Source organism: Mesoplodon mirus, assembly GCF_964341445.2.
Source record: "Mesoplodon mirus genome assembly, chromosome: 18".
Taxonomy (NCBI): Eukaryota; Metazoa; Chordata; class Mammalia; order Artiodactyla; family Ziphiidae; genus Mesoplodon; species Mesoplodon mirus.
This window is the reverse complement of record NC_138994.1, coordinates 37,730,748-37,755,300: the sequence shown is the minus strand read 5'-3', so window position 1 is coordinate 37,755,300 and position 24,553 is coordinate 37,730,748. Positions and strand designations below refer to the sequence as shown.

General features: G+C 49.9%; 1 pseudogene across 1 annotated transcript in view; it reads right to left on the bottom strand.

Moving 5' to 3' along the window:
* Positions 1–333: 333 nt before the first annotated feature.
* LOC309794215 (E3 ubiquitin ligase RNF157-like) overlaps positions 334–24,553 on the bottom strand; it is a 64,536-nt pseudogene continuing 40,316 nt past the window's right edge. The window contains exons 3-18 of the transcript in view: positions 23,119–23,258; positions 20,427–20,582; positions 19,904–19,970; positions 19,558–19,601; positions 18,895–18,942; positions 16,912–16,983; positions 16,257–16,416; positions 16,011–16,123; positions 13,513–13,751; positions 12,693–12,801; positions 10,446–10,557; positions 9,798–9,970; positions 9,440–9,511; positions 8,501–8,549; positions 6,284–6,394; positions 334–557 (exon numbers count right to left, since the gene is read on the bottom strand). The product of the transcript in view is annotated as an E3 ubiquitin ligase RNF157-like (transcript). The remainder of the gene's footprint in view (positions 558–6,283; positions 6,395–8,500; positions 8,550–9,439; positions 9,512–9,797; positions 9,971–10,445; positions 10,558–12,692; positions 12,802–13,512; positions 13,752–16,010; positions 16,124–16,256; positions 16,417–16,911; positions 16,984–18,894; positions 18,943–19,557; positions 19,602–19,903; positions 19,971–20,426; positions 20,583–23,118; positions 23,259–24,553) is intronic.

Below are 24,553 nucleotides of genomic sequence, written 5' to 3'. Positions count from 1 at the left end.
GAGAATAGAAAATGCCAGATGGGTGTTTGTAATGAAGTCACCCAAACTCTTCAGTCTTCTTGGTCTACCTCCTAAGGAGAAAAAAAAAAGATGCACAAGAAATAACCAGTTTGTAGACCACAGCTCTACCTGAAGATCAAGATACAGTGGAAACATTCCAGAGACTCTCTGCAAAGGGTCTCATGAGCTGCAGTTCGAGTGGCTTTAGCCCACAAGGAGAAAAGAAGTTTCCAGTCCCCTCTGAGAGGGGAAGGATCACGGTTGCAGAAGAAGATGAGTCTGGGAGAAGGGGCAGGTGCCCTCAGCATCCAGCTTTCACGTGGGCCTAAAAAGTCTCCGTGTGTCTTGCTGAGGATGCCCAAGAGGTCAGTGGTGTCATGAGGCCAGGATGGGATGTGAGAACGGGAGGAGAGCCCTGGTACAGGGTCTGAGGCTCTCAGGTGGCCAAAGGACCCCACATGCAGAGCCTCTTCTCGGGTCCTCCAGGCTGCCAGATGATAAGTGTCAGTGCTGCGTGTTCCCATGACTGACCATGTTGTCGTCACCCTGCCAGCCACCTGAGAAGAAGAAAGGAAGGTTACCAGATCTTTGGTTTGGTCCAGATGGTGTCTCTGGCAGGACAGTCTGGGAGGTTGGCATGAAAACTGGCAAGATGCGCATTATCTGGAACTCCAAGAGGGTACAAACCACAGCACGTGAAACTTGGGAGCAGTGGCGCCCACTGGGCTAGGGACACTCATGGCCACTGTGGACCACTGATGGAGGGACATGCAGGATGGTCCTTGTTTTCTGAGCTTGCCCTAGGATCCACTTTTGTATCTTTATTTGGTCTTGAAGTTTGCCTCAGTGTTACAGCGGACCAAGAACAGAAACTGTGTCTGGCTGAGACTTTCACGAGAGCAGGAGGAGGTGAAGGGGAGGGAGAAGAGTGTGTTAATTTGGGCTCAGAGTTAGTGTTTGCTGTGGGGGCCAGGGTGGGGCAGGAAGGGACTGGCTGCCCAGCAGGGTGCCAGGGACCAAATGGCATGGCAGAGAACAGAGTGACGGCTCTTCCTCTCTTTCTGCACCCGAACAGCCCACCGAGATTTCTATCAGCCGGTGCCACCAAACCCAGGAGACATTAGCTCCAGAGCTTTGGGGTCCCCTGGGTACCATCCACGAAACTAATCATCTTAACCCCTTGTCCTGCAGTTCGTGCACGAGAAGCACCCGCTGCCCATGCTGGAAACCCACTCCTGGTGCTTCTCTCTCCTTCATGCTCTGTATCCAATCCATCCTGACCTCCTGCTTGTTCAAGCTCTAGTAAGGTCTAAATCTGTAGTCAGAAAACCGGAATACAGCGCCAGCTTGTAACATACTGCCTGTGTGACCTTGGGCAGGTCACTGTACTTGGAGCCCTGGTTTTCCCATCCATCAGATGGGAGACGAGTACTTACCCCCCAGGGATGCTGTGAGATTAAGCGAGGTGACATGGGAGAGTGGTGAGCAGGGCGCCTGACTCACAGAATGTGTGCGACAACCAGCCGCCCCCCAGGCCTTGTTCGGGCTACACTCATCTCCCCCAAGTCGTCCTCCCAGCCCACAGACTGACTCCATCTGATTCATTCCCCCCAGTGAAGCGAGATGCCCCTTCTGAAGGGTGAGGATGAAGCCCTAACCCCGTAAGGTTTTGGAAAGCCTTCCATCATCTTTCCATGGACTGCTGAGCTGCCTCTTCCAGCACCTGCTCACAGAAGGCCCCACCCTGAAACCAGATGGGGTCCAGCGTGCTCTGAAGTGCTCCCCCACTGGCCCGTACCACCACCCCATTTCTCATGCTGTGTGGAAATTGCTGGATCCTCCAGCACACAGTGATCTCCTCCAGGGCAGAGCCGAGAGCCACGCCCATCAGTGGGCTCAGTTCGTGGACGGAGCCAGCTGACCCTGGAGGGTGGGCGTGAGGCTCACTGCGTCACGTTTGAGGGAGGCCACTCACAAATGTCTGGGGTCAGCTTCAGGTTAGGCCAGCCCAAGACACAAAACCCTTTAATGGCAGAAACACTAGGATTAAGAGGGTATAAATTGTGTATACACATAAATGTCCTGGTGTGCTAATCCACCCTAAGGCTCTAATAATTGTCTTGTGGAGGTGAACCCCAGGGGAAGGGGAGTGAGTGGGACAGGAAATGTTTAGGTATCTCTCACAGCCAGATGGATGTGGGGATCTCGACTCCCTGGGGGTACCGGAGTCCAGCACATGGGTCCACAGTTCTTTTCCCCTCTAAGGGTGACAGGATGAAGAGCAAGCCAGATTGCCCTTTTAAGTTAGGAACCCCCAGATGAAATAAGTTGTTCCTTCATTTTATATAATTTGGTAGATCTCATACTTATTCCTCTGTGTTTATGGGGCAGGACTCCGGAACTGCGGCTGTTTGGTAGGAAAGACCAAAAGCAAATGGTAAACAGGAGAGAAGAGACACACATACACACACACACACATGCACACACACACACACAAAGTCAAATCAAAACACTGCCGCAGCCTTGTCGCCACCACCACTGGCTGCCAGGCTGCCTGGCTCTGAATTCATGAGTCCTTGCTACAAACACCACCGGTCCAGATTCTGAGCCACGGCTGAAAACTGGCTCCTTCCGAAACAGCCTCAAGACTCAGACCTGAAGTCTCTGATCTCCCCAGCCTCTTGGTACAGTCGGTGGTGCTCTTTCCTCTAAAAAGGATTCTGCCAGACCCTCGGCGAAACCCTGCTGCTCCGTGCATCCTGGATGCAGAAGGTAAGCCTGGAAGTCGCAGGAGGACTTCCTGAGCGAGTGCTACCATTCTGTCCAGCCCTCAGCCAGAAAAGGGAGCCTGGAGATTCAAACTCCTTCACGGGAGGTAGAGAATGGTGGTTCCCACTTAATTCCATCCTCAGGCTCAGAAACGGGGGAGTGAAGAGACCTCTAGAGGCAGATTTGGGGAGCACATCTAGGGGGATTCCACACACCTTTTTCCTGCCTCTACCCAGCCACTAATTAAATTTAAGGTCTGTAACAGTTCCACCATCTTGTAGAGTTTCTCTCCAGGAAAAGAGAAAGTTAATTCCGATTTTTCCTTCGTATCTGCGAAGCATAAGCCTTCCTAGTGGCGTCTTAGTCTTGGGTTATTTCAGGTCTCCATAAGTACTTTTCTTTGTTTTGTTTTTGGCTGCACAGTGGCTTGGAGGATCTTAGTTCTCTGACCAGGGATTGAACCAGGCCACTGCAGTGAAAGGGCTGAGTCCTAACCACTGGACTGCCAGGGAATTCCCTCCATAAGTACTTTTAGATTTCATCGGTATGCCCACTCCTGTCCAATGCGGTCATTTAAAAACATCTGTATCGGGCTTCCCTGGTGGTGCAGTGATTGAGCGTCTGACTGCCAATGCAGGGGACACTGGTTCGTGCCCCGGTCTGGGAAGATCCCACATGCCACAGAGTGGCTGGGCCCGTGAGCCATGGCCGCTGAGCTGGCGCATCCAGAGCCTGTGCTCTGCAACGGGAGAGGCCACAACAGTGAGAGGACCACGTACCACAAAAAAACAAAACAAAACAAAAACATTTGTATTTCCACTAATAAACTCAAATTATCTTTGCTTTTACCCATGACACACCCCAGAGCCGTTTCACAAAAATGTCACTGTTCCCCTGGCCACTATCCTGCCACCTGTGTGATACTCCATCAGATTCCTTGGAGGCCCGTCTACCTAGCACGGCCTCGCGATTCTAATCGGCTCACCACCTACAATGGTCAACTCAGAATTCCTCCATTTGAGAACCTTGCAGAACAATCTCAGAACATACCACCGCCCCCACCCCTTGGTCTTGGGGCCAAAGAAGACCCAGAGGCTTCTTAAGGGAAGAGGTGCTGGAATGACACAGGTACTTTCTCAGCATCACTCCCACAAGGGTGATGAGAGCAGCAAGGATGGGGACCTGAGCCATACTTGCCGCCAGCTGGGGCTCCTGGCAGAGCACCTGTGGGCCTGGGGAGGGTGGACCATGGGGTGCTCCCCGGGCTCCCTCCTTGTGGGCGCTCCGTGAGGGGAGTGGCATCCGTGTGGGGAGGTAAACAGCGTGGAGAGGGGGCGCAAGTGCCTAAGAAACTGTCCTGATGGCCAAGCCAGCCTGAGGTACCTCAGTCATAGGATGGAACTTTGAACTTATAGCTGAGCGTGGTGAGGTCTGTTGATTCCACGGGACCTACCACAGTGGATGCTCCTGTCATTAACCCGACATTAACCTGACAGATGCTTCCGGAGAGTTCCCCAGCTCTTTACTACCAGTGGGACGCTAACAGCAGAAACCGAGAAACATTTTACCAAGAGAGCAGATGCACTTTCCTTCTCCTGTAAGTGCCCTTGAGACCTCGGGGTGAGGCTATGATGCGACCCTCAACTCCCGCTCCCGGCAGCCGCCACTGTCATTCGGTTTCATGTCTGGCCTGAACTGTGAAGCCAGTTTAATCTGAGAATGGCTGTCTCCCGAGATCACCGTAAAGAAGCCCAGGCATTGTTTTCCTTCCAGGTCTCGCTCCCCTGCTGCAATCCCAGAGTGGAATAAACATCCACCAGCAGGTTGGCCCGAAGGAGTTAGGGAGAGGAGGAAGCACAAGGCCTGGGGTCAGTTTCCACCAGCATGGGTGGCTGAAACAATTCCCAGGAGCTCTCTCTGCCAAACACGGGGGTTGGTGGGGAGCCACTGCGGGGAGGCAGGAGCCTAGATTCCTTTCTTGAAGCCCAGTGAGCGGCTGGCCGGCACAGCTGCCACAGACTCAGGGCGGAGTGAGGGCAGAGATGGCATCTTCCCCAACTAGTGACCAAAACAAATCCTGCCTGTAACCTTTGCCACAGAAGCATCCCCGCTTTTGTGAACAGGGATTAATCTAGTCTCACAAATATGTTTTTTTCCTGGAAATTTTCAGCATATTAAATACAGGCTCTTGCCAGTTGGGAATGGAAGCCTCAGCGACGGCCCCTCGGATGTGTGAGTGCCCACCAAGCTTGGGGTTGGGTGTGGGTGAACATGAACTTTCACACGAAGTCTGCATAACCTAAATGAGTTTCAAAATAAACAAACTGGACAGACAGACGTACATTTGGCAAAAAGACATGAGAAACAAATGGACAGACAGAAGCCAGATAAAGAGTGGGAAGGCAGGAAGTGAAGTGTACCCTGGACATCAGCCGCTCTGGCCCAGGCCTGGCTGGGTCAACGCTAAGTGGGAAGGGACCGGCTTCTTCCACCACAAGCCTGCATGGGGCCAGAGGGGTGAGGACCTGGGTCTTTTGCACACTGATGGAGAGTGGCAACCACAGGAGTTTGTGTCCCTCCAGCAACTGTGGCCACATCACCAAGAGAGTAAAGCACTGGAACTACGACGGGACGTGGCTGTCCTGAAGCTTAAACATGTCCAGGCCATGTTTAAGAGATTACAAACCACGCAACATGAAGGCAGTCTCTACCGTGAACCCAGGAGGGGCAATTTCGACCTAGTCCACCGGGCAAGACCTGGCTTTAGAGCCATGGTTGGTGAAGCCCTTGGTGAGCATGGGGCAGAGAGACATCAGTGCCCAGAGTGTGACTGACAGGTGGGCTCCTCCTGAGAACTCATCCTGGATTCAGTTTAGTGTCATGAGAAGGAATAAGGGGCACGTTGATGGCCCTGATTGAATTTATAGAGTTAGGGATCCAGGGAGAAGAATCACCCTCGACCCCTGATCGTTCCTTTGGGATCCAAATCTAGGGAGCACAAGGCAACTGGTGGTAGCCCAGGGCTCACTGGGTCACAGAGCTAGTCTATAAAATGCTGGCTTTGAAATTCCTCTCTGATCCTAACTAAACACACTCCTCTGAGGGGCTACAGGTTCCCTTTTCAAGGGCTCAGGCTCTCTTTCCAAGACCTTATCAAAGAGGCTGTGTCTGCCTTAAACTGCCTGTTGATGGAAACAAGACCAGGCCCCCTGCCATGGGATCTGCAAGATCATGATGGAGGGGGCACGGTCAGGCCAAATCGGAAGGCTTTGGAGGTATTTTTGCACCTTTCTCCATGCCCAAATAGTTTTGCTTAGAACAGAGCCACTCTTTGCCCAAAGACTCTCCCGAGGACGCCTCACTTCCTTTCAGCAACTGGCTCCCAGCCCCTTAGCAAAGCCCATGCCTTCTTGCAGGAACTGCAGGGCAGGAGATGGGTGTCCCAGGGTGAGAGCAGGGGTGTGAGCAGGGGAGCGTCTCCCACCATGTTCATGTTCAGCAGACTGCCACTCACCGGGTAAGGAGACCTCAGAGCACAGCTTATTGTCCAGTGCTCTCATGCTTGCAATGTCAAAGTCATTGTTATTGTCACACTCCATACCTAGAAATGCAAATGTCCTCTGGCCTATAACGGAGTTAAGGCAGTTAGAGAGGACCTGGCTGTGTTTTTCTCTGCTTTGCTGTCCTTAAAATAAAAATCTTAAGGATGGAGACAAAAAACATCAAATCATATGTTAAAAAAAAAGACAATAATTAAGTGGGTAGAGTGGACAATAAAGGAAATTTTGTGGGTATGTTTGTGTTCTCACTCTGTTCTGCTCTGTTTCCTTAACTAGCCCCTTTCCAGCCTTCGTTCCTGGGAAATCAGACCCTGGGGACGTGTGTGGGATTCGGACACGCAGACCCGGGCCCAGAGCAGAGCTAAGCCAGGCTGGAAGAGCTAGGAGAGCCACGGGGGAAGTGACCCCAGGCTTCAGCCTGTGTCTGTCGGTGCACGTGGGGTGTGTTTACGACCACAAGGCTCTGCGAAATGACTAATACATAAAATGGCAATTAAAGCTCTTTAATCCTGTAATTTTGAACCTCAAATCAAAGAATCGCTTCCTTCACAAAGTTATGATTTATTTTCTTTGAGACTTAATTTGCTATTCTGAGTATGTTTTAAGGGGCTGACCAGAAACATACAGTCATGTAAGATGGGCAGGGGACAGTTTTAGATGTTATCTTTTCAAGCCCCCCACCCGGTTCTTTATCCTTGGTGAAAGGGAGAGGAAGAAACATACATCTACTGCTTACGACATGTCAGGTGGAAACCACATATGGAATGTCAGGCGGAAACCATGTACTACCCTGTGCCTTTTAGAAGCAAATATCCTACTGGGGACGACAATCACAATGGAGAACTCGGAGCCTTGCGCCCTGAAGCTATCAACCGAGGGGAGGTAGTTCCTAACACCGGCTTCATTGTTGTGCGTGTGCAGCAGAGGCAAAGCCTGGGCGACCACCCCTCCTCCGGCACTACTTGGCCAGGAGAGAGTGGTCAAGTGCACATGCGCACCCCCTGCACACCACACCGCCCCCCAAGCAACTGCCATGGCCAAAGCAGAAGCGACTAGCATGACATCTGCATCCAGGCTGGGATCCAGGTTTGCTCTGGAGGTTGCCCTTCTGTGGAGGCACCTCAGAGGAGCAGAGGGAAGAGACACCAGTTCCTGGGACAACTGGTCCTACACTCGCAGGTGGGATTCCCAGCTCTCCTTCCCCCCCACCTGCTTCCTTGCTCTATATGTAGGTCGTTCCTTTGCTTCTCAGCTTACTAAAAACAAAACTCTTCTGACTGAAGATATAATTGGCCTTATTTACAAAACAGAAATAGAGTCAAAGATGTAGAAAACCAACTTATGGTTATGGAGGGGGGGAAGGGAGGGGAGGGATAAATTGGGAGATTGGGATTGACATATACACACTTATATATAAAAAATAGATAACTAATAAGGACCTGCTGTAGAGCACAGGGGACTCTACTCAGTACCCTGTAATGGCCTATATGGGAAAAGAATCTAAAAACAGAGTGGATATATGTATATGTATAGTTGATTCACGTTGCTGTACAGCAGAAACTAACACAACTTTGTAAACCAACTATTCTAATTTAAAAAAATATCTACTTGAGGCCTGAATGATGGTAAAAAGAATCGTTCCAATAGCCTACAAACACTAGTGTACGCTGAGCTGCTAACGTCTCTTCCCCTCACCTTTGCTGTGCCGCCAGGGCTGTGATCCTTCTGCTACTGTAACATCAGCCGTTTTCTTCACTAAAGCAGGAAAACCTACTGCCTAACAGTCGGTTCCCCCAAGGGGAGGAAGCTGTTCTCCTGCTGCAGATGAACTTTGGGGCTGCTAGAGCAGTTCTGTGAGACTCGGCTGAGAAGCTGAAGCAGGAAGGAAGGTGATGGCAGTTGCCCAAGAAGCTTCAGGATCTACTCAACGTAGATGGAGAACTCCATGTATCTTCTGCAGCCTTGGCTCAGAGGCCCAGAAAGAGCCAGGAAGGCTGCTGAGGTCCTCAGATACCCTGCTTGCTTTGATATTCCATCAAGAAGACAACCTTTTCCCAAAGCCACACCCTTGATCAGTGCCACCAAGTCATACCAGTGCCCCTTTCTGTACCCTTTAGAGAATACCCGGGAAAGAAATATAATAAAAGGGAGCAAAAGACCAGGTCTTTTACCATCTTCTTGTGTGGGTGATCCGTCCTCTTCTTCTAGAACCTCATTTCCCTAGGACAGAAGGAAGGCACTGTGAGTCCATAAAGCAGTGAAATGAGTCTACTGATTGTCAGAAGACAGAACTAATCACCCTCATGGTATCCATACATTTCCTGTCCGTGTGAGATGGCCGTGAGGCCCAGCAGAGGCAGATTTTGCTTGGCGAGGCAGGATCGGCCCATAGGGACCAGGTCTGAGGCACGTTCCAGAGGGACCAGCTCTGAGGCACCTTACAGAGGGACCCTGGGACTGTCAGGAATAGCCTTGGTAATAGTTTAGCTCACACTGTTTCTTTCAGGTAGAAATAAAAGTTGTCAAATGAAAAAGCCAACCGTGAGATCATAAACCTTTCAGAAACCCTTTAGGATCCCCAATCCCATCCAGATACTCCTTTGAGAACATCTGGCTCAAGAGAAAGTTGTAGAGTCCCCACTGGGAGCTGGGCATTCTATATACTTCAGGCACACCTCCGTCAGAGCACTTCTCACGCTGAGTTATAACTCTGATTCCTCCATCAGACGGAGCTCCGGGATGGGTGGGATGGGTGGATTGGGGGCATGGGCAGGCAAAAGCCATGTCACTCTGTCTTTGTGTCCCCCAGTGCCAGGAAGATGTGAGATGCCTGTGCCAGGTAAATACTCAGTGAATTGGAGGACAAACATCCTCTCAAGGGTCTGCCCTGGAAGACTTCCCTCTGGAACTCACCCCACGCCTCTTACGCTGAGACCAGCGCCCTCTGCTAATCGGACAGTCCCTCTGCTCTGCACCCTCCCTCTAACAGATCCAAGTGCACCACCTTGGAAGGCTTCTCCCAGAACAACCCCCATCGTATTTGCATCCTCTGCCAGCGCCGGCAGTCCCTCTGACCACGGAGGGGGCACCAGCGTCCACCTTGCTCTTACCTCTGCAGCCTGCTCTTCGGCGGTGGTGGCGAGGCCAGCAAAGTTGCAGTCCGGAGACGCCACTGGTGTCACCTGCAAAGGAGCAACAAAAGTCAAGGTGCAGATGCCACCGGCTCTCCTACCCAGCTCGCCTGGCAGCAAACCCAAACGAAGTCCTCAGGACCGAAGTGGTGCCACACGGAAGATCACATCTGAGGGAGTCTTGGATTCAACGACAACTTACCCTGTTTTTCAGGGCTCCCCTGTCGAGCACTGGGGGGCTTTGCCGATCTCCCTGGCAGGCCCTGGACTGAGCTCCTTGGGACTCGAGTAAAGAGCATAGCAGAGCGGCGAGGGCGATCCCATGCTCCTCTCTTACCTCTGCTTCTTCTGAGGGGGTCCTGCTGGCGGCCCGGGGGCGGGGGAGAGCCTCCCCGTCCTCTTCTGTGCCAGGGGCGATGTAGGAGCCGGACATGGAGGAGACGGTGTCGGTGCTGATCTGGGAGGACACCATGGACATGACCGACTGGGCCAGACTGCTGCTGGCAGGGTCTTTGGAGACGGGAGTTGGAGGAAGGACTCGGAGGTCAGGCCCGGCTGCTGTGAGTGCACTGGGAGCAGAGCTCTCTCGCTGCACCCGGGCAGTGAGGACACCAGCGGCCTGGCCTTGCCCTCACCAAATAGGGTTTAGATGGAAGGTTTTCCGAGGTTTGGCTCCTTTATGTTTTAGAACTCCAAACTCAACCTCAGGGATGAGGGATTTGCTTTTCCCTGTCATAATGTTAAAGAAACCCTTACGACAGCAGGACTGGGAGTGAGATACCTGCTTCTCCCCCAGCTCAGCCGCTAGACCGCCCTCTCATTGCAAGGGAGCGAGTCTCACTTCCTCTCAAGCTGAGGCCTATTTTGTCTGCCGCTTAGGTATTAAAGTGCTGCTCCCTAGTCCATCCAGGAGGAAATATTAGAAGCACTATGGACTCGGCTGACGGGGAAGGACCTGCAGTTGTTCCCACCCACCATCATGTACCTTCTGGGGAGGAAATTGTGGAGGAGAGAGGCGTCCCCGTGCAGGACGACTGGTCAATAGCTCCTTTCGGTGACAAGGTCAGGTTCTCACTTTCTGGGGTGATGCCACATTCCTGGGTGGGAAAGAAGTAAGCGCCAGTCAAACATGTTAGAGGGGATGGGTCAGGGCAGGGGCCCCGGGCGAGGAGGAGGAAAGGGGATCTGGGAAGGGCGGCAGGAGGCGACATGCATAGGGATGGCTGGTCTCTCCTCTCATCACTTCTGTGCACCCCTGACCCGGAGTGGCTGTCTCCCAGGGGGAGGTGCAAGCACATCCTGCCCGAGGCCCAGCAGCTGCTGGAGCCACACAAAGACCACAGCTCAGGTAACACAGGTCACCCAGCAGCTGTGACATGGGAACACCCCAGGTTTCCCCAGGATTACACACCTCTCCTTTTTTTGTTTTTTGTGGTACGCGGACAAACAGCTCTTCTTCTGAAGGGAGAGAACACAAAACCAGCGGAGGCCCCGGTACCTGCTGGGCTTCTCCTCTGGGATGGAGGGTTAGTTCCAGCTTGATGGATCTAATACAAACACCGCCTGTCCCCCAGCCCACGGCCGGCACCCCCATCAGTCACCTGGGCTCGCAACCTCGGTGCACCCCAGGGCAGATGCAAAGGCCTACTGATTCTCTTTCTACAGCCTCTGTTCTCTCTTCCAGGTCTTCTTTTCTTAAAACCTTGGTTCATGGGCTTCCCTGGTGGAGCAGTCGTTAAGAATCCGCCTACCAATGCAGCGGATATGGGTTCAAGCTCTGGTCTGGGAAAATCCCACATGCCACGGAGCAACTATGCCCATAAGCCACAACTACTGAGCCCGTGTGCCACAACTACTGAGCCCGCGTGCCACAACTACTGAAGCCCGCGTGCCCAGAGCCCGTGCTCTGCAACAAGGGAAGCCGCCGCAATGAGAAGCCCACGCTCCATGATGAAGAGTAGCCCCCGCCCGCCACAACTAGAGAAAGCCTGTGCGCAGCAACGGAGACCCAGCGCAGCCAAAATAATAAATAAATAAAATAAATAAATTTTAAAAAAACCTTGGTTCAGGCAACCCTCCTGCCTGGCTTGGTCTGTCTCCTGCGTAATCCAGTCTGCACACCTCCGCCATGTGGGCCCTCGTGAAGCCACATTCCCACCATACCACTGGCCTGCTCAGGGCCCCCACTTCTGCTCCATCCTTCACGTGTACTGTCCCTGCCACCAGGAATGTTTCTCTCACCTATCTCTTCGTGTCTAAGAAATTTTGATATTCAGCTCAAACGCTGGTCCGCCATCACTGCTTCTGGTTCCCTTCACTTGACGTGATCCTCCACAGCACGTCAGTGTCTCTGTTTTGGGAACCCTTCCTTTCTCTGGTTAAAATTCATTCACTCATTCAACAAACACTTACTAACACCTATGTGCCAGATGTGATGTTGTTATTCATGTACATGTCCTGTCTCCTACTGGACCATGAGCTCCTCAGGACAGGAACCGCTTTACACCTTCCTATGCTCCACTGCACCCTGCCCACCGCCTTGCCAGGGGTGGGCTCGACAGCCCGCTGACCTCTGTTACATAAAGCCTGTGAGGGCGCACAGGGTAGAGGATCCCATCTTCCACTCAGCTGCCCGGCTTTTCCACCAGCTGAGCCTGCATCCAGAACTTGCCCTCCTCAGACATCTGCCCAGTTCGTCTCACCTCCTCTGTCCATGGACCACTTTTTTTTTTTTTGCCTGCAACTGCGTGGCATGTGGGATCTTATTTCCCCAACCAGGGATCGAACCCACAGCCCTTGCAGTGGAAGCACAGAGTCCTAACCACTGGACAGCCAGGGGAGTCCCCTTGTCCATGGACCACTTTTTAAAGCGAGACTCCCCACCCTTACGTGACACACGGATCCCCGGTAACACCTGACACAATTGTTTTGTACTGACTGTCTTTTGTGTGCACCCCCACCCCAACCACGAAGACTGTAAGCGCCAGGAGGGCAGGACTTTTGTGTCTCCCCACTGCTGCTGTCCTCAGCATAAAGGATCATGCCTGGTCAGTAACACAGGCCCCGTACACTGAGAAAAGACTGAGTCTGGTGACACCCTTGCTGCTGTCTCAGAGAGTGCTCAAAAGGCATTTGATGAATGAATGAGACCAGACGGGCCGGGAGAGGCCAGCAGGCAGGAAGGAGAGCACCTGGAGTCCAAAACCAAACAAGGAAGGACAATGCACATTACCTCTCTGAGATGTTGGGCTGACGGTCTCTGAGACAGGGGCGTCTCAGATTCGCTGCATGAACGCTCATCTCCCTCTTCGTGCAGCACAGAAGAATTCTGGGAGATGGACCTGCATAAGCCCGGAGGGAGAAGCAGCTGCAGCCAATGCCCCTTAAAGAACAGAACTCGCCTGCACTCCCATTAACCAGACGTCACAGGGAGAAGAGGGCCCTGAGGGGAACCGGAGGGAACCTAAATCTTAGGAAGGAGTGGGGACGTGAGAAAGGGCACCAGAGGGTCTGAGTCCTCTTCTGGGCATCGGAAAATCAGAGTTTTACCTCTAGCTCTTTCAAACAATTGTGTCTGAACTGGGGGAAATCCACTAACATTTTGAGGGTTTCAATATTTTCATCTGTAAAATTACCCTCCTTTCCTCTGCCGTGGAAACTTATTATGACTTGCTCCTAGTTGGATGTAAACGCCTAAGAAACACAGATCACAAGGTTCCTTCGGTCCTCAGACTAAGTGATGCTCCCAGGGGCCTGAATGACCCTAATGATGTCATCATCCCTATACCCCATACTCTCTTCCCACAACAGAATACGTGAGAGGTTCGTCTGTCTGGATCCTCCTAAGTACCCATGTACCATCTTATTTTCCTCTCCCAAGGGATGGGTGCTGGCCCAGGTCTTCAGTGCAATGAGCAGCTCTGGGAACAGCCCAGAGGGTCTACACTGCCCTGGGACTTGGGACTCGAGCCAGCACCGAGGAGGTGAAAGATGGATTGAGAGCATCTCATCAAGGACCCCAGGGCCAACGCTATTGCATGCTGACTACTCACTTGGAGAGACTATTTCTGAGCTTGAGTCCTGGGCTGCTGCAGTCAGACAGGCGGTCAAGGGGGGAGAGCATCTGGACAGGAGGCAGGTGGCCGTCACTGCTGTAGGAAGGCAGCATTACCGACAGGTGTCTGTCTCCAAGCACGTGGAGTGCGGGGACTGCCGGGGATGGGGTAAGGGGCCCGTTGAGGGCCTCCAGAAGAGACACCACTTCATAACCCGGTGGAATGTTCTCCGAGGACTACGGGAATCAGAGACAGGTTGGGAAATTAATTAAATACTCTTCGTTTTATGGTACGAGCGTGTTTCTTCCTCTGCGTTGGAAAAACACTGTCTTTTATATCTAGTCTGGGGCTCTGGCAAAGGAAAGCTGTATCAGAAGTGGAAGAAAGATAAAATAACAGAGAACCACATGTTCCTTGACTCTGCTTACCGATGGACTTCTTCTTAATACTGTTGATTTTTTCCGATTATAGTAGAAATATATGTTCATTACAGGAAATTTGGAAAATACATAAAGGTGGAAAGAAGGAAAAAAGTCATCAACCATCAAATCACCCAAAGTGATAACTTTTGTTAGCATTCTAGTGTTATTTTCTTCCAATGTTTTTTCCTCTGTACTGTTTACACAGTTGTGATCAATGTGTTAATGATAATTTTATACCCCGCTTACCTCACAGAACATAAATATTTTCCTTCACATGCATCCCTTTTCATAGATACCATACATTTCCTTACTCTTCCATTGGTGCTGGCTATTTAGTTGTGTCCATTTCCTACTGTAAACAACACTTTGATGAACATCTGTTCATCTATTGGGCATAAATCTCTTTTTTTCAGATCATTTTCTGGGTATTAAATTCTAAGACCTTAGATTACCAAGTACAAATGTTTTTAAGGCTCTTAATATATACAGCTGTTTTGTTTTGTTTATTTTCAGTGATCTTTCTAGTTACACCCTTACAAGCAGTACAGACTACCTGTTTTAATTGCTTCTTGGCCAGCATGGGGTATCTTAAAAAAGGAAGTTTTTAAATGTGAAAGGTGAAAAATGGTCTCTCATCTTAATTTGCATGTTGTTGATTTTTCACGTGGTTGACTTTTTAAAAAATGACAGTTGACCAGCTATGTTTCCTCTTCTGAGAAATTTTTTATATCCTTTGCCCCATTTATCTACTATTTCATTCAAGTGGGTTATGATAAAGATACTAGCCTTTCCTCTGATGCAAACGTTGTGAGTACATTTTTTTTTCTTTAGATGATTTGCTGTTTGTTTTTAACTTTGGTCATCTTTTACACATCTAAAGTTTAAACATTTTTATGCGATAAAATCTACATGTTCGGGGTGCTTCCCTGGTGGCACAGTGGTTGAGAGTCCGCCTGCTGATGTAGGGGACACGGGTTCGTGACCCCCCCGGTCCGGGAGGATCCCACATGCCGTGGAGTGGCTGGGCCCATGAGCCATGGCCACTGAACCTGTGCGTCCGGAGCCTGTGTTCTGCAATGGAAGAGGACACAACAGTGAGAGGCCTGCGTACCGCAAAAAAAACAAACAAACACACAAACAAAAAAAACATTAAAAAAAAATCTACATGTTCGGGATTTCACTGGCAGTCCAGTGGTTAAGACTCCGCACTTCCACTGCAGCGGGTGAGCGTTTGATTTCTGGTTGGGGAACTAAGATCCCACATGCCATGCAGCGTGGCCAAAAAAAAAAATCTACAGTTTCTTTTTTTGGTAGCATTCCATTGTTTTCAAGCTTAGAGAGCCCTCTCCCATCCATAGTCAACTAAAGAATCATCTATAATTTATTCTAGGTTTTTAATGTTTGGCTTGCTCTGTTTTTAGTGCAGTTAACTAGTTACTCCACCTGGAATTTGTTATCTGGTAAGGAGTGAAGTGCTAAACTGATTGTTCCTCCCTAAAGCACTACCTCATCATTCCAATACCATTTACTGAATAATTGATAATTAATCTCTTCCACTAGCATGTTAACCTAAAGACAAGACCTTCTGGTCTATAACTACAAAGTGTGGAGTCTTGACACCATCACTTACACCACGAGACAGAGGTGAATTATATCATCTACGTGGCTCCCAGTCCCTGAAGCCACAAAATAAGACAAAGAAAAACAGTTACCTTCTCGGAAGATTCAGATAAAAAATGGTAAATTGTATCTAAATCCCAAACAATCATCCCCTTGTTTCTGCTTGGGGACGTTCCAGAGCAGGACCCCATCCCCACCCCCATCTGCCCGGACACTTGAGTGAAACAGCAAGCTGACAGCTCTAGGGATGGTAAATGTTAACTGGACGCTGAGCCCCCAAGGTGGAAAGGGGAGGTTTTAATGATCAGAACCTCATTTTCCACTGTACTATTGGCTGGTGTTTAACACAACATGATCTCAGCCAGCTTACTTAGTACTTGAGAATGCCAAGGTTTAATTACTTGCCACAAAGTCACGTGAAGAAGGACAAAAGGTGAAAAAAGCCCAACTTACTGAATGCTCTTCTGAGTCGGATGTCTGGGATGAGAGGATGGGGTTAAAGCTGGTTGGGGACAGAGGGCCCAGTTTCTTCCTCATGGCTCTGATCTGAAGCCGTGCCCGGAAAGCTGTGAAGAAGAAAACAGGCCATCAGGACACGGTGATGCAGGAGTCAAGATGGACAAGGGCCCGCACAGAAGCCACGACCCCTTCTCCCCCGAGGGCTGACCTCGGCGACCCAGCAGGGCCTCCGGGGCTTATGCAGTCAGCAGATGGGGCAGTTGTTGGCCTGGTAGCGCAGGGTGTCGGCGCAGGTGTTACACAGGCAGAGGTGACGACATGGCAGAATCAAGGTGTCCCGCACGTCTGAGAGACACACCACACATTTGGCACTGTTATCACTCACTTCATCCTCAGCCACCTGGCCGGGGGACAGAAATTTAGCCAGAGTCACAAAGACCCTCACGTCACATACTTTCTTTAGAAGGCGGCCTGCCTGCAGAGCTGAGACAATGCACTTGGTAAACTACATTGAACTTGGTAGTTTACCAAGTGCATTGGCACACTGAGTTTCACTTCTTCTGGCAACTGTTTGTCTCAAGCTCATCCTCTGAGGTTGAGATCCGGTCCTGTCTGAAAGTCAGAGCTGAAGGGGCCCAGGAGGCCACCCAGGGAAGTGGGGAGCAATGAACTGAGTGAGCAGAGCCCTGCCAAAGAACCGATCCAAACCAGCCTATGTGCTCATTTCCAAAGTTATATAAGTATAATCATCTGAAACGAGGAAGAAGAAATACCCTTCTAGGACCAAATGGATTCCAGAGTCTGGCATGCTAAGTTCCTAGATCCTGGCTGGATCAGAGAAGTTCTCACTCTGCCTCCTGGGAAGAGTGCATTCAGAACTGTGGATGGAAATTGCCTTAGACTCTTGCGTGTTGTACTTGTTTTCAATTCCATAGATCTCCTGAAGGAGGTAGCTGACCGCATCCACCTGAAGAGCAAATGGAAAAGTTCAAGGGCAGGCTGGTTCTCCCGAGAGATGAGTGGGAACTCACCCCCACCCCCCAACCTCCTTCGGTAACCAAGGACTACTGATTCACAATGAAAAAAATCAAAGGCCTAGGAGAGTAAAGGAGGCTCTTATTTACTTATGTGTTCTCTTTGGGAGGGGAACGAAAATCAAATGCTTAATTCACCCGCCCTTATCCCCAACAGGGAACGTGCGCAAATACAACAGTAACACTCATACTGCAGGTTGCTATAACGACAGTCAAGGAAGGCAGAAACTAGGAAAAGGATGGAAGACCATGTGTCAGAAGCATTGGCTATGTAATAAAAGCTAAGTTTAGACATTATAAACGGGAAGCAATGGGAATGGGAAAGAAAGAGAAGAAATGGGCAAGGAAAAGAGGGGAAGGGAAAATGCAGAAGCAAAGAGAGAGCAGGACCTTGAAGGAGGGGCCGATTGCACCCCCTCCCTGGCCACGGAGCCACCCCGTCTCCAACACGCGGCAAAAGGTGAACTCTCTTGGCCCTGCTCCTTAAAACCTCAACTTGGGAACTGCCTGGAGGTCCAGTGGTTAGGACTCAGCGTTCTCACCACCAGGGGGCCTGGGTTCAATACTTGGTCAAGGAACTAAGATCCCGCAAGCCCCAAGGCAGAGCCAAACATCCCCCCTCAAAAAAAACCCAAAAAAACATTAGAACCTCAACTTCAATGCCCAGTTTGACTCCCACTAGCTTGGGCCATGTTGGTGCCAAAGCTGGCCCCTCCCTTGTTTCTTTATGACTGCCCACTCCTCTCCCCTGCCCCCCCACCCTGTCCCAGTGATTCCCGTCCCTAAGGCCCACCCTGTCACCGATTTCACATCCCACTCTCCAGTCTGACAAAGGCTGTTGCTGATGTCAATCTAGCAACAGAAGAAGAGATAAACCATTTCCCTTGAGCTACCCTAGCCTTTCCATCCCATCCAGGAGTCCTGGGGAACCAGGCCTTCCCAAGAGGCAACTCACGGAGGCCAGGCCTTTCCAGGCTGTACCCTGGGCTCAGGATCTGTTATCTCCTCTGCCTCTCTTAAAACTTGCTTTAACACAGTGATTATGTTGGAAAGGACATTATCAACAAATTTATACTAAAGTATTACTGACTACTATTGACCTCATTAAGGGTGGATGGCACTTGATACCTGAAAGAATGAATGATGTAGAATTTAAGATATCTGTCATCCATCTGCGGGGGGCACCTTTCTTTTCATCTCAACCCGAGGCCTACCCTGCCCCCCACCCGACTGCTCCACACCCTCCGTGTGATGACACACCTTCCCTTGGCAATGACACACCTCCTTGTCTTCCATGACCCTGCTCCTGCCTCTGCAAGAGTGGAAGGAAAGTGTTGGCACACAGTGTGGCTTAGGACTTCCAGCACACATATGCATAACTTGTCTGATCATTCTGGAAGGGGGCAGATAGCCAGCAAACTTGGAATGTGAGAAAAGGAGTGTTGGGATAAATTAAGCCAAGAGCTCCAATTGGCCTTGAACTGGACCCCAGTACTTTTATCCTTTAGCTGGAAATGTTTCTCACCCTGGCATTTTAAATAACAACATTCTCCCTAAACCTAAAGTCAGGAGATAAATCTTGCCCTTTCATTTTCTAAAGTCCTCTGCTCAGATAATGGCTGCCTCACCACCAACAATTCTGGAACAACAGAGATACCAAAAATCAGTATTCCTTTCAGGCCACCCAAGTAGTTTCCAACACAGAAAAGCATTCCCTGTTTGCTTTTCTTCTTTGATTTTAAAAAAGGGGGTGGTGGTGGTGGAAGGGAAAGAAGAGTGCTTTAGCAAAGGAGTGGAGAGAGAGAAGGGGGTACACCACCCATCCCTGGCCCTCTAATACTTACTACTTGTTTCTGCTTGAGGGGCTTGACACAGAAAGTCCCATCTGTGTGCTGGAGCGAAAATACACAGTTATGAAGGAGGGCAATGAGGATCAGCTGTTCTTTTGTTACTTCTCTCAATTACACACCTCCTGGAGGCGCCCCACCCAAGCCCCCACACCCTGCCAGTGTGGAATGACAGACTCCTAATACAGGAAGTGTTTTCAAGCACATAATCTAGCCCTCCTGCTTTAAGAAGAGGAAATGATGGACTTCCCTGGTCGTCCAGTGGCTAAGAATCGGTCAGGGAACTAAGATCCCACATGCTGTGGGACAACTAAGCCCGAGCGCCGCAACTACTGAGCCCATGCACTACAACTAGAGAGAAGCCCTGGCAGCACAAAGAAGATCCTGAGTGCCATAAATAAGACCTGACGCAGCCAATAAATAAACAAATAAATATTTTAAAAAAAGAAGAAGAGGAAACGGGGCCTAAGGAGTTGAAGGTCATGCAGCAAGTTGGTGGCATAGCCCCCGGTGTGGTGCTTCCCCCAGCTCCCTGCGCAGCCTCCGAGCCGGACCCACTCTGCCGAGCCCAGGCAGCCAGCGAACAGGGCTCCACGTGTCCTCACAGGAAAGACAGAGCAACATGTACCAAAGTGAGGCCCTATAACATTACCCACTGACCTTTTCAAAAGTGCCCAGCAGGACGTGGCAATGGCCAAAATACTCTGAAACAAATAAAGGCACAAGGATGAAGAAGAAGAAAGCCAACAACACACCTCGATTCCACTCACCTTCTCCGGGTCCCACAGTCTGGCAAAACGAACCCTCTGGCTGTCACAGGAAGGGGCAGGTTACGTCACCCAATAGGACTCTCCCCCGAGGAGCGTGGGAGCAAGAGTGCGTGGGGATGTGGGAACTGCCTGATACCCACGGGGGAGGCGTGTTTTTCTGAGGCTGCAGGCGCTGCCAAGCCTGCACGCTACATATGGGCACGTGTGCAGCCAAAGAAGACAGGAAGCACCCGTACCATCTCCTTCATCCACCACAGCATGGACCACTAACGGGTAAACCTCTCTATCCAGGTCAAAGCCAAGCTGAAAGAAAAGGGAAAAAAAAGGGGCTTAACACATTTAAAGGGCACAGTAATCTGTCAGAAAGGGAGGTCTCATCAGGAAGCCTGAACCTCATCTCTGCTCTTCATCCATCAACCTGGTTAACTACCTAAGTCCGTGGAATTGAAGGCCACCAGCCTCTTTGTAAAAAATCTCATAGATGTAAAGGCTTCTAACCTGCAGGTCTTGCCTTTGGGCATGGCTTTCTCAAAATATCCTGGGTTAATGGGCTACTTTGGGACAGAAAAATTAGATGTATCCTTCCCAGGACATGAAGACGTTACAAGGCTGAAGGGGAGCATGGCCATCGAGTACCCGGGCCTATCCTTTGCTGCTGGCCAGGGTCCTGAGTAGCTCCCACGCCCTGGGGGTCTGTGGGCAGAACCTGCCCTGCACTTCCTCCCAGCGGCCGGTCCCCTCCGCCAGCCGGCAGCTCACCTCCTCTTCAGCCCACTCGGAGGGGTCCACGGTGTGGGAGGGCAGGCAGAACTGCTGGCACACCCCACGCTTGTAGTGCACCGTCTCTGACTGCAGGCTGTTGTCTTTGGGGATGTAGCTGTTGGTCAAAGTGGGAAGCAAAGCAAAGGTTACTATCTGACAGTTTCCTCTGTCTCATGCCTGTTCTCAACAGGTTCTCAGTATAGACTGGAAGAGAAAAGAGAAGAAAAGATCTTTATAATCTCTTTCCTTTGCCCTTGCTTGGTGATGCTATTAAAGTTATCTCTTCAGGGCTTCCCTGGTGGCTCAGTGGTTGAGAGTCCGCCCGCCGATGCAGGGGACACGGGTTCTTGCCCTGGTCCGGGAGGATCCCACATGCCACGGAGCGGCTGGGCCCGTGAGCCATGGCTGCTGAGCCTGCGCATCCAGAGCCTGTGCTCCGCAACGGGAGAGGCCACAACAGTGAGAGGCCCGTGTAACGCTAAAAAAAAAAAAAATCTATTAAGCTACCTTTCTGTGGATATGTGGGCTGAATAGATAACTTTTATTTTTTTCCTTTTTTTGTGTTGTATGCAGGCCTCTCACTGTTGTGGCCTCTCCCGTTTTGGAGCACAGGCTCCGGACACACAGGCTCAGCAGCCATGGCTCACGGGCCCAGCCGCTCCGCGGCACATGGGATCCTCCCGGACCGGGGCATGAACCCATGTCTCCTGCATCGGTGGGCGGACTCTCAACCACTGCGCCACCAGGGAAGCCCTTAACATGTATTGATCACCAGGTGCTTTCCCTTTCATTATCCCCTTTAAATTTGACAACAGCCATGAAAGGTAAGGTTGGTTCACTATTTTACAGGTGAGAACCAGAAGCTCAGAGCAGTTGCCTCATTTTATTCTAGAGCTGCAGCCAGGCTGCCACGTCCGAGGCCAGGACCTCAAGGGGGCTCAGACCCTTGAATCCATCTCCATCAAATACGCGAGCAGACCATATGTGATGAGAGAAACAAGTGGCCGGAGCAGCTGACAGCTGGCAGGCTCCCAAGGCCTCAGTAGCCTCCATCTATCCTGCTGCATCAGGAACTCCCTGGTGGAGGGGTGACTCCCGGCTGCAGATTCTTCTGCAGCTAAAGAGTTTCCCCCTGGCTGTGCCATCCCCAGGGTTGACCCCGGGGGTACGAGTGGCTGCGGAGGCAGTTGAAAACCTCAGGGACAAATAAAATATTAAAAAACTGAGACAAAACAGATTAGTGGTTGCTTAGGCCGGGAAGAGGGGTTTCGGGGGGAAATGGGGGATGATTAATAATGAGTATCGGGTAATAATAAGTATCGGGTTTCTTTTCGAGGTGATGAAAATGTTGTAAAATTAGATAGTAGTGATGGTTGCACAACTCTGTGAATAACTAAAAATCACTGAATCGGGGGACCTCCCTGGTGGCGCAGCGTATAAGAGTCCGCGATCCCAATGCAGGGGACCCGGGTTTGATCCCCACTCAGGGAAGTAGATTCCACATGCATGCCGCAACTAAGACTTCACATGCTGCAATTAAGAGTTTGCATGCCACAACTAAGGAGCCTGCCTGCTGCAACTAAGACCCGGTGCAACCAAATAAAAAATAAATACTTAAAAAAATCACTGAATTGTACACTTTAAATGCATGAACTGTATGGTATATGAACTATATCTCAATGAAGTGGTTATATTTTATTCCTAAAAATTTATTTTTTAAGATATTTTTGATGTGGACCATTTTTAAAGTCTTTATTGAATTTGTTACCATATTGCTTCTGTTTTATGTTTTGGTTTTTTGGCCTCGAGGCATGTGGGATCTTAGCTCCCCGAGCAGAGATCGAACCCACACCCCCTGCATTGGAAGGTGAAGTCTTAATCACTGGACCGCCAGGGAAGTCCCTGAAGTGGTTATATTTTAAAAAGATGATCAGAGAGAAATAAACTCCCTGATCTATACAAGCATAAAATGGTCTCTGAGTCATCTTCCTTTGTCAATTGAGAAAAATGTGGGACCTCTGGTTTGCCCTAACCAAATCTGTCTCCCCAGGGAACCAGTGAGTCTTAGTACACAGACTTGCTATCTGGAGAGCAGCATCTGTTTAAAAATCACATTATCTCTGAGACTTCCCTGGTGATCCAGGGTTAGAACTCTGTGCTTCCACTGCAGGGGGCCCGGGTTCAATCCCCAGTCAGGAAACTAAGATCTCACAAGCCTCGCCATGCAGTCAAAAAAAAAAATCGTGCTATCTCAGGGACAGCACAAAGAAGGCAAATGTTGATGATAATTAGTACTGACAGTGGTGATTAAACAACAAACCCAGTGCACCAGAGGAAGGGAACATGAGATTAAGAATAAATTAAAAAGGAAATATAGGCAATAAAATAAGGATTTCCTGCACCAAGTTCAAACATCCCATCTTCACACAGGCTTGTTGAGGTATCTGCAGAATTCACTTTCTCCTCCAACTGTTCTTTTTCTGGAAGGTTCACCATACCGGGGTAATCATGACAGCTTCCAGGAGAGTGAAAGTTCTTCCCAAACACTGACTATAAGAGAAAGTTCTCAACAATCTAGGTGCGGAGACCCCACATGCAAGCAGCCCACGGCCCGGAGGCCTAGATGCTGGGCTCTGGGTCTGGCAGAAACTGTTCTGTGGGTCCCCTGGGGAGTTGGCTGCCCCTTCACGAAGAAGGGCCCCTGGAACATGGCCCCCGCTGGCTGGGAACTTGAACTTACTTCATGAGTCTTAGTGTATCCTTTCGGATGTTGATCAGGCTTCTCAGAGTCTTCACTGGTTCTTGGGGAGGAGGGGCAGTGTAAGGAAACTGTGTCGGAAACAAAGTGGGAGAAGACTGTGTTTAGAAAGACGGATAACCATAGTAAGTGGACCTGCTCGAGGTCACAGCTAGTGGGAGAGCTGGGATCCGACTTGGTGTCCAAAGCACTACATTTATCTGCTTTTCCAATTAGATGAAGCTTATGTGAGTCAGCATTCAAAATGCGGACACCTAATAAAAACTCCCACTGAAGTTCCAAATACCAAGGGACACACAGTGGCCGAGTTAATCACAAAAGGCTTTTCCACCTGACCTTACACAATGGGGAGTCGGACCTGCAAGGATTTTCCTTCAGTGAAGCCACATGGTGTCTGAAGAATTTAGGAACTGCAAACACAAGAGAACCCCATCATGTGTACAGAGTGGAGGCCTGCAAACAGTGAAGAACAAATTTCCTCTGCAGTTGATCATATAAAAAAAAAACGTGAGCCAAATAGTTCTTTTGGGGTCGTCAAAGGTTTGTGGTTGTCCATCATTTACCTTATGCTTTCACTCTCTTTCCCTGTTTAAACATGTGGGTTTGGAGTAGTGAGTTGATGACAATGAGGAGATAAGAAAGGGGACACAGTAAAACATTTCATTGGGAACTGCTTTGAGAAGATTAAGCATGATTTAAACTGTTCCCGCTAGTCTTCTAATGTCATTTGGGCAGTAAACAGTTTTGACATGTGATTCCCAGAAGACCCACTAGTATCTGGAGCTTTGCAAAACCGTGGTCCTCCAGCTCTGAAGAGTCTACCCCCTCATGCTGGTCTCAGAAAACAGGACGTCCACAGGAGACTCTGTGTCTTCACAGATGTTTGCTGTTTTACTTGGGAAACATAATTGAACCTATGGTATGTTTGATTTTGTGTATTCAGTGTGATCCCTGATACTTCATGTGTATGAATGTGACCCTTAAGAAAATACATTTAATCCAAACTATCAGCTGTGCATTCAGATGATTGCTTTGTGGGTATTGTCTAGCGATATTTTATTTTTTCATTGATACCTTAAACATATATTCTTCTTCTTTTTTTTTTTTTTTTTTTTGGCCATGTGGAGCATCTTGCAGGATCTTAGTTCCCCGACCAGGGATCGAACCCGGGCCCTCTGCAGTGGAAGTGTGGAGTCCTAACCACTGGACTGCCAGGGAATTCTCACCTTAAACATATATTCTTTTAAAATATATGATAGGTGGTTTTTCTGATTACAAAGCAATACACGTTCAAGCAGAAAACTTGAAAAACACAAAAAAGTACAAAATCAGCCATAATTTCACCACTCAGTGATACCAAAGTTAA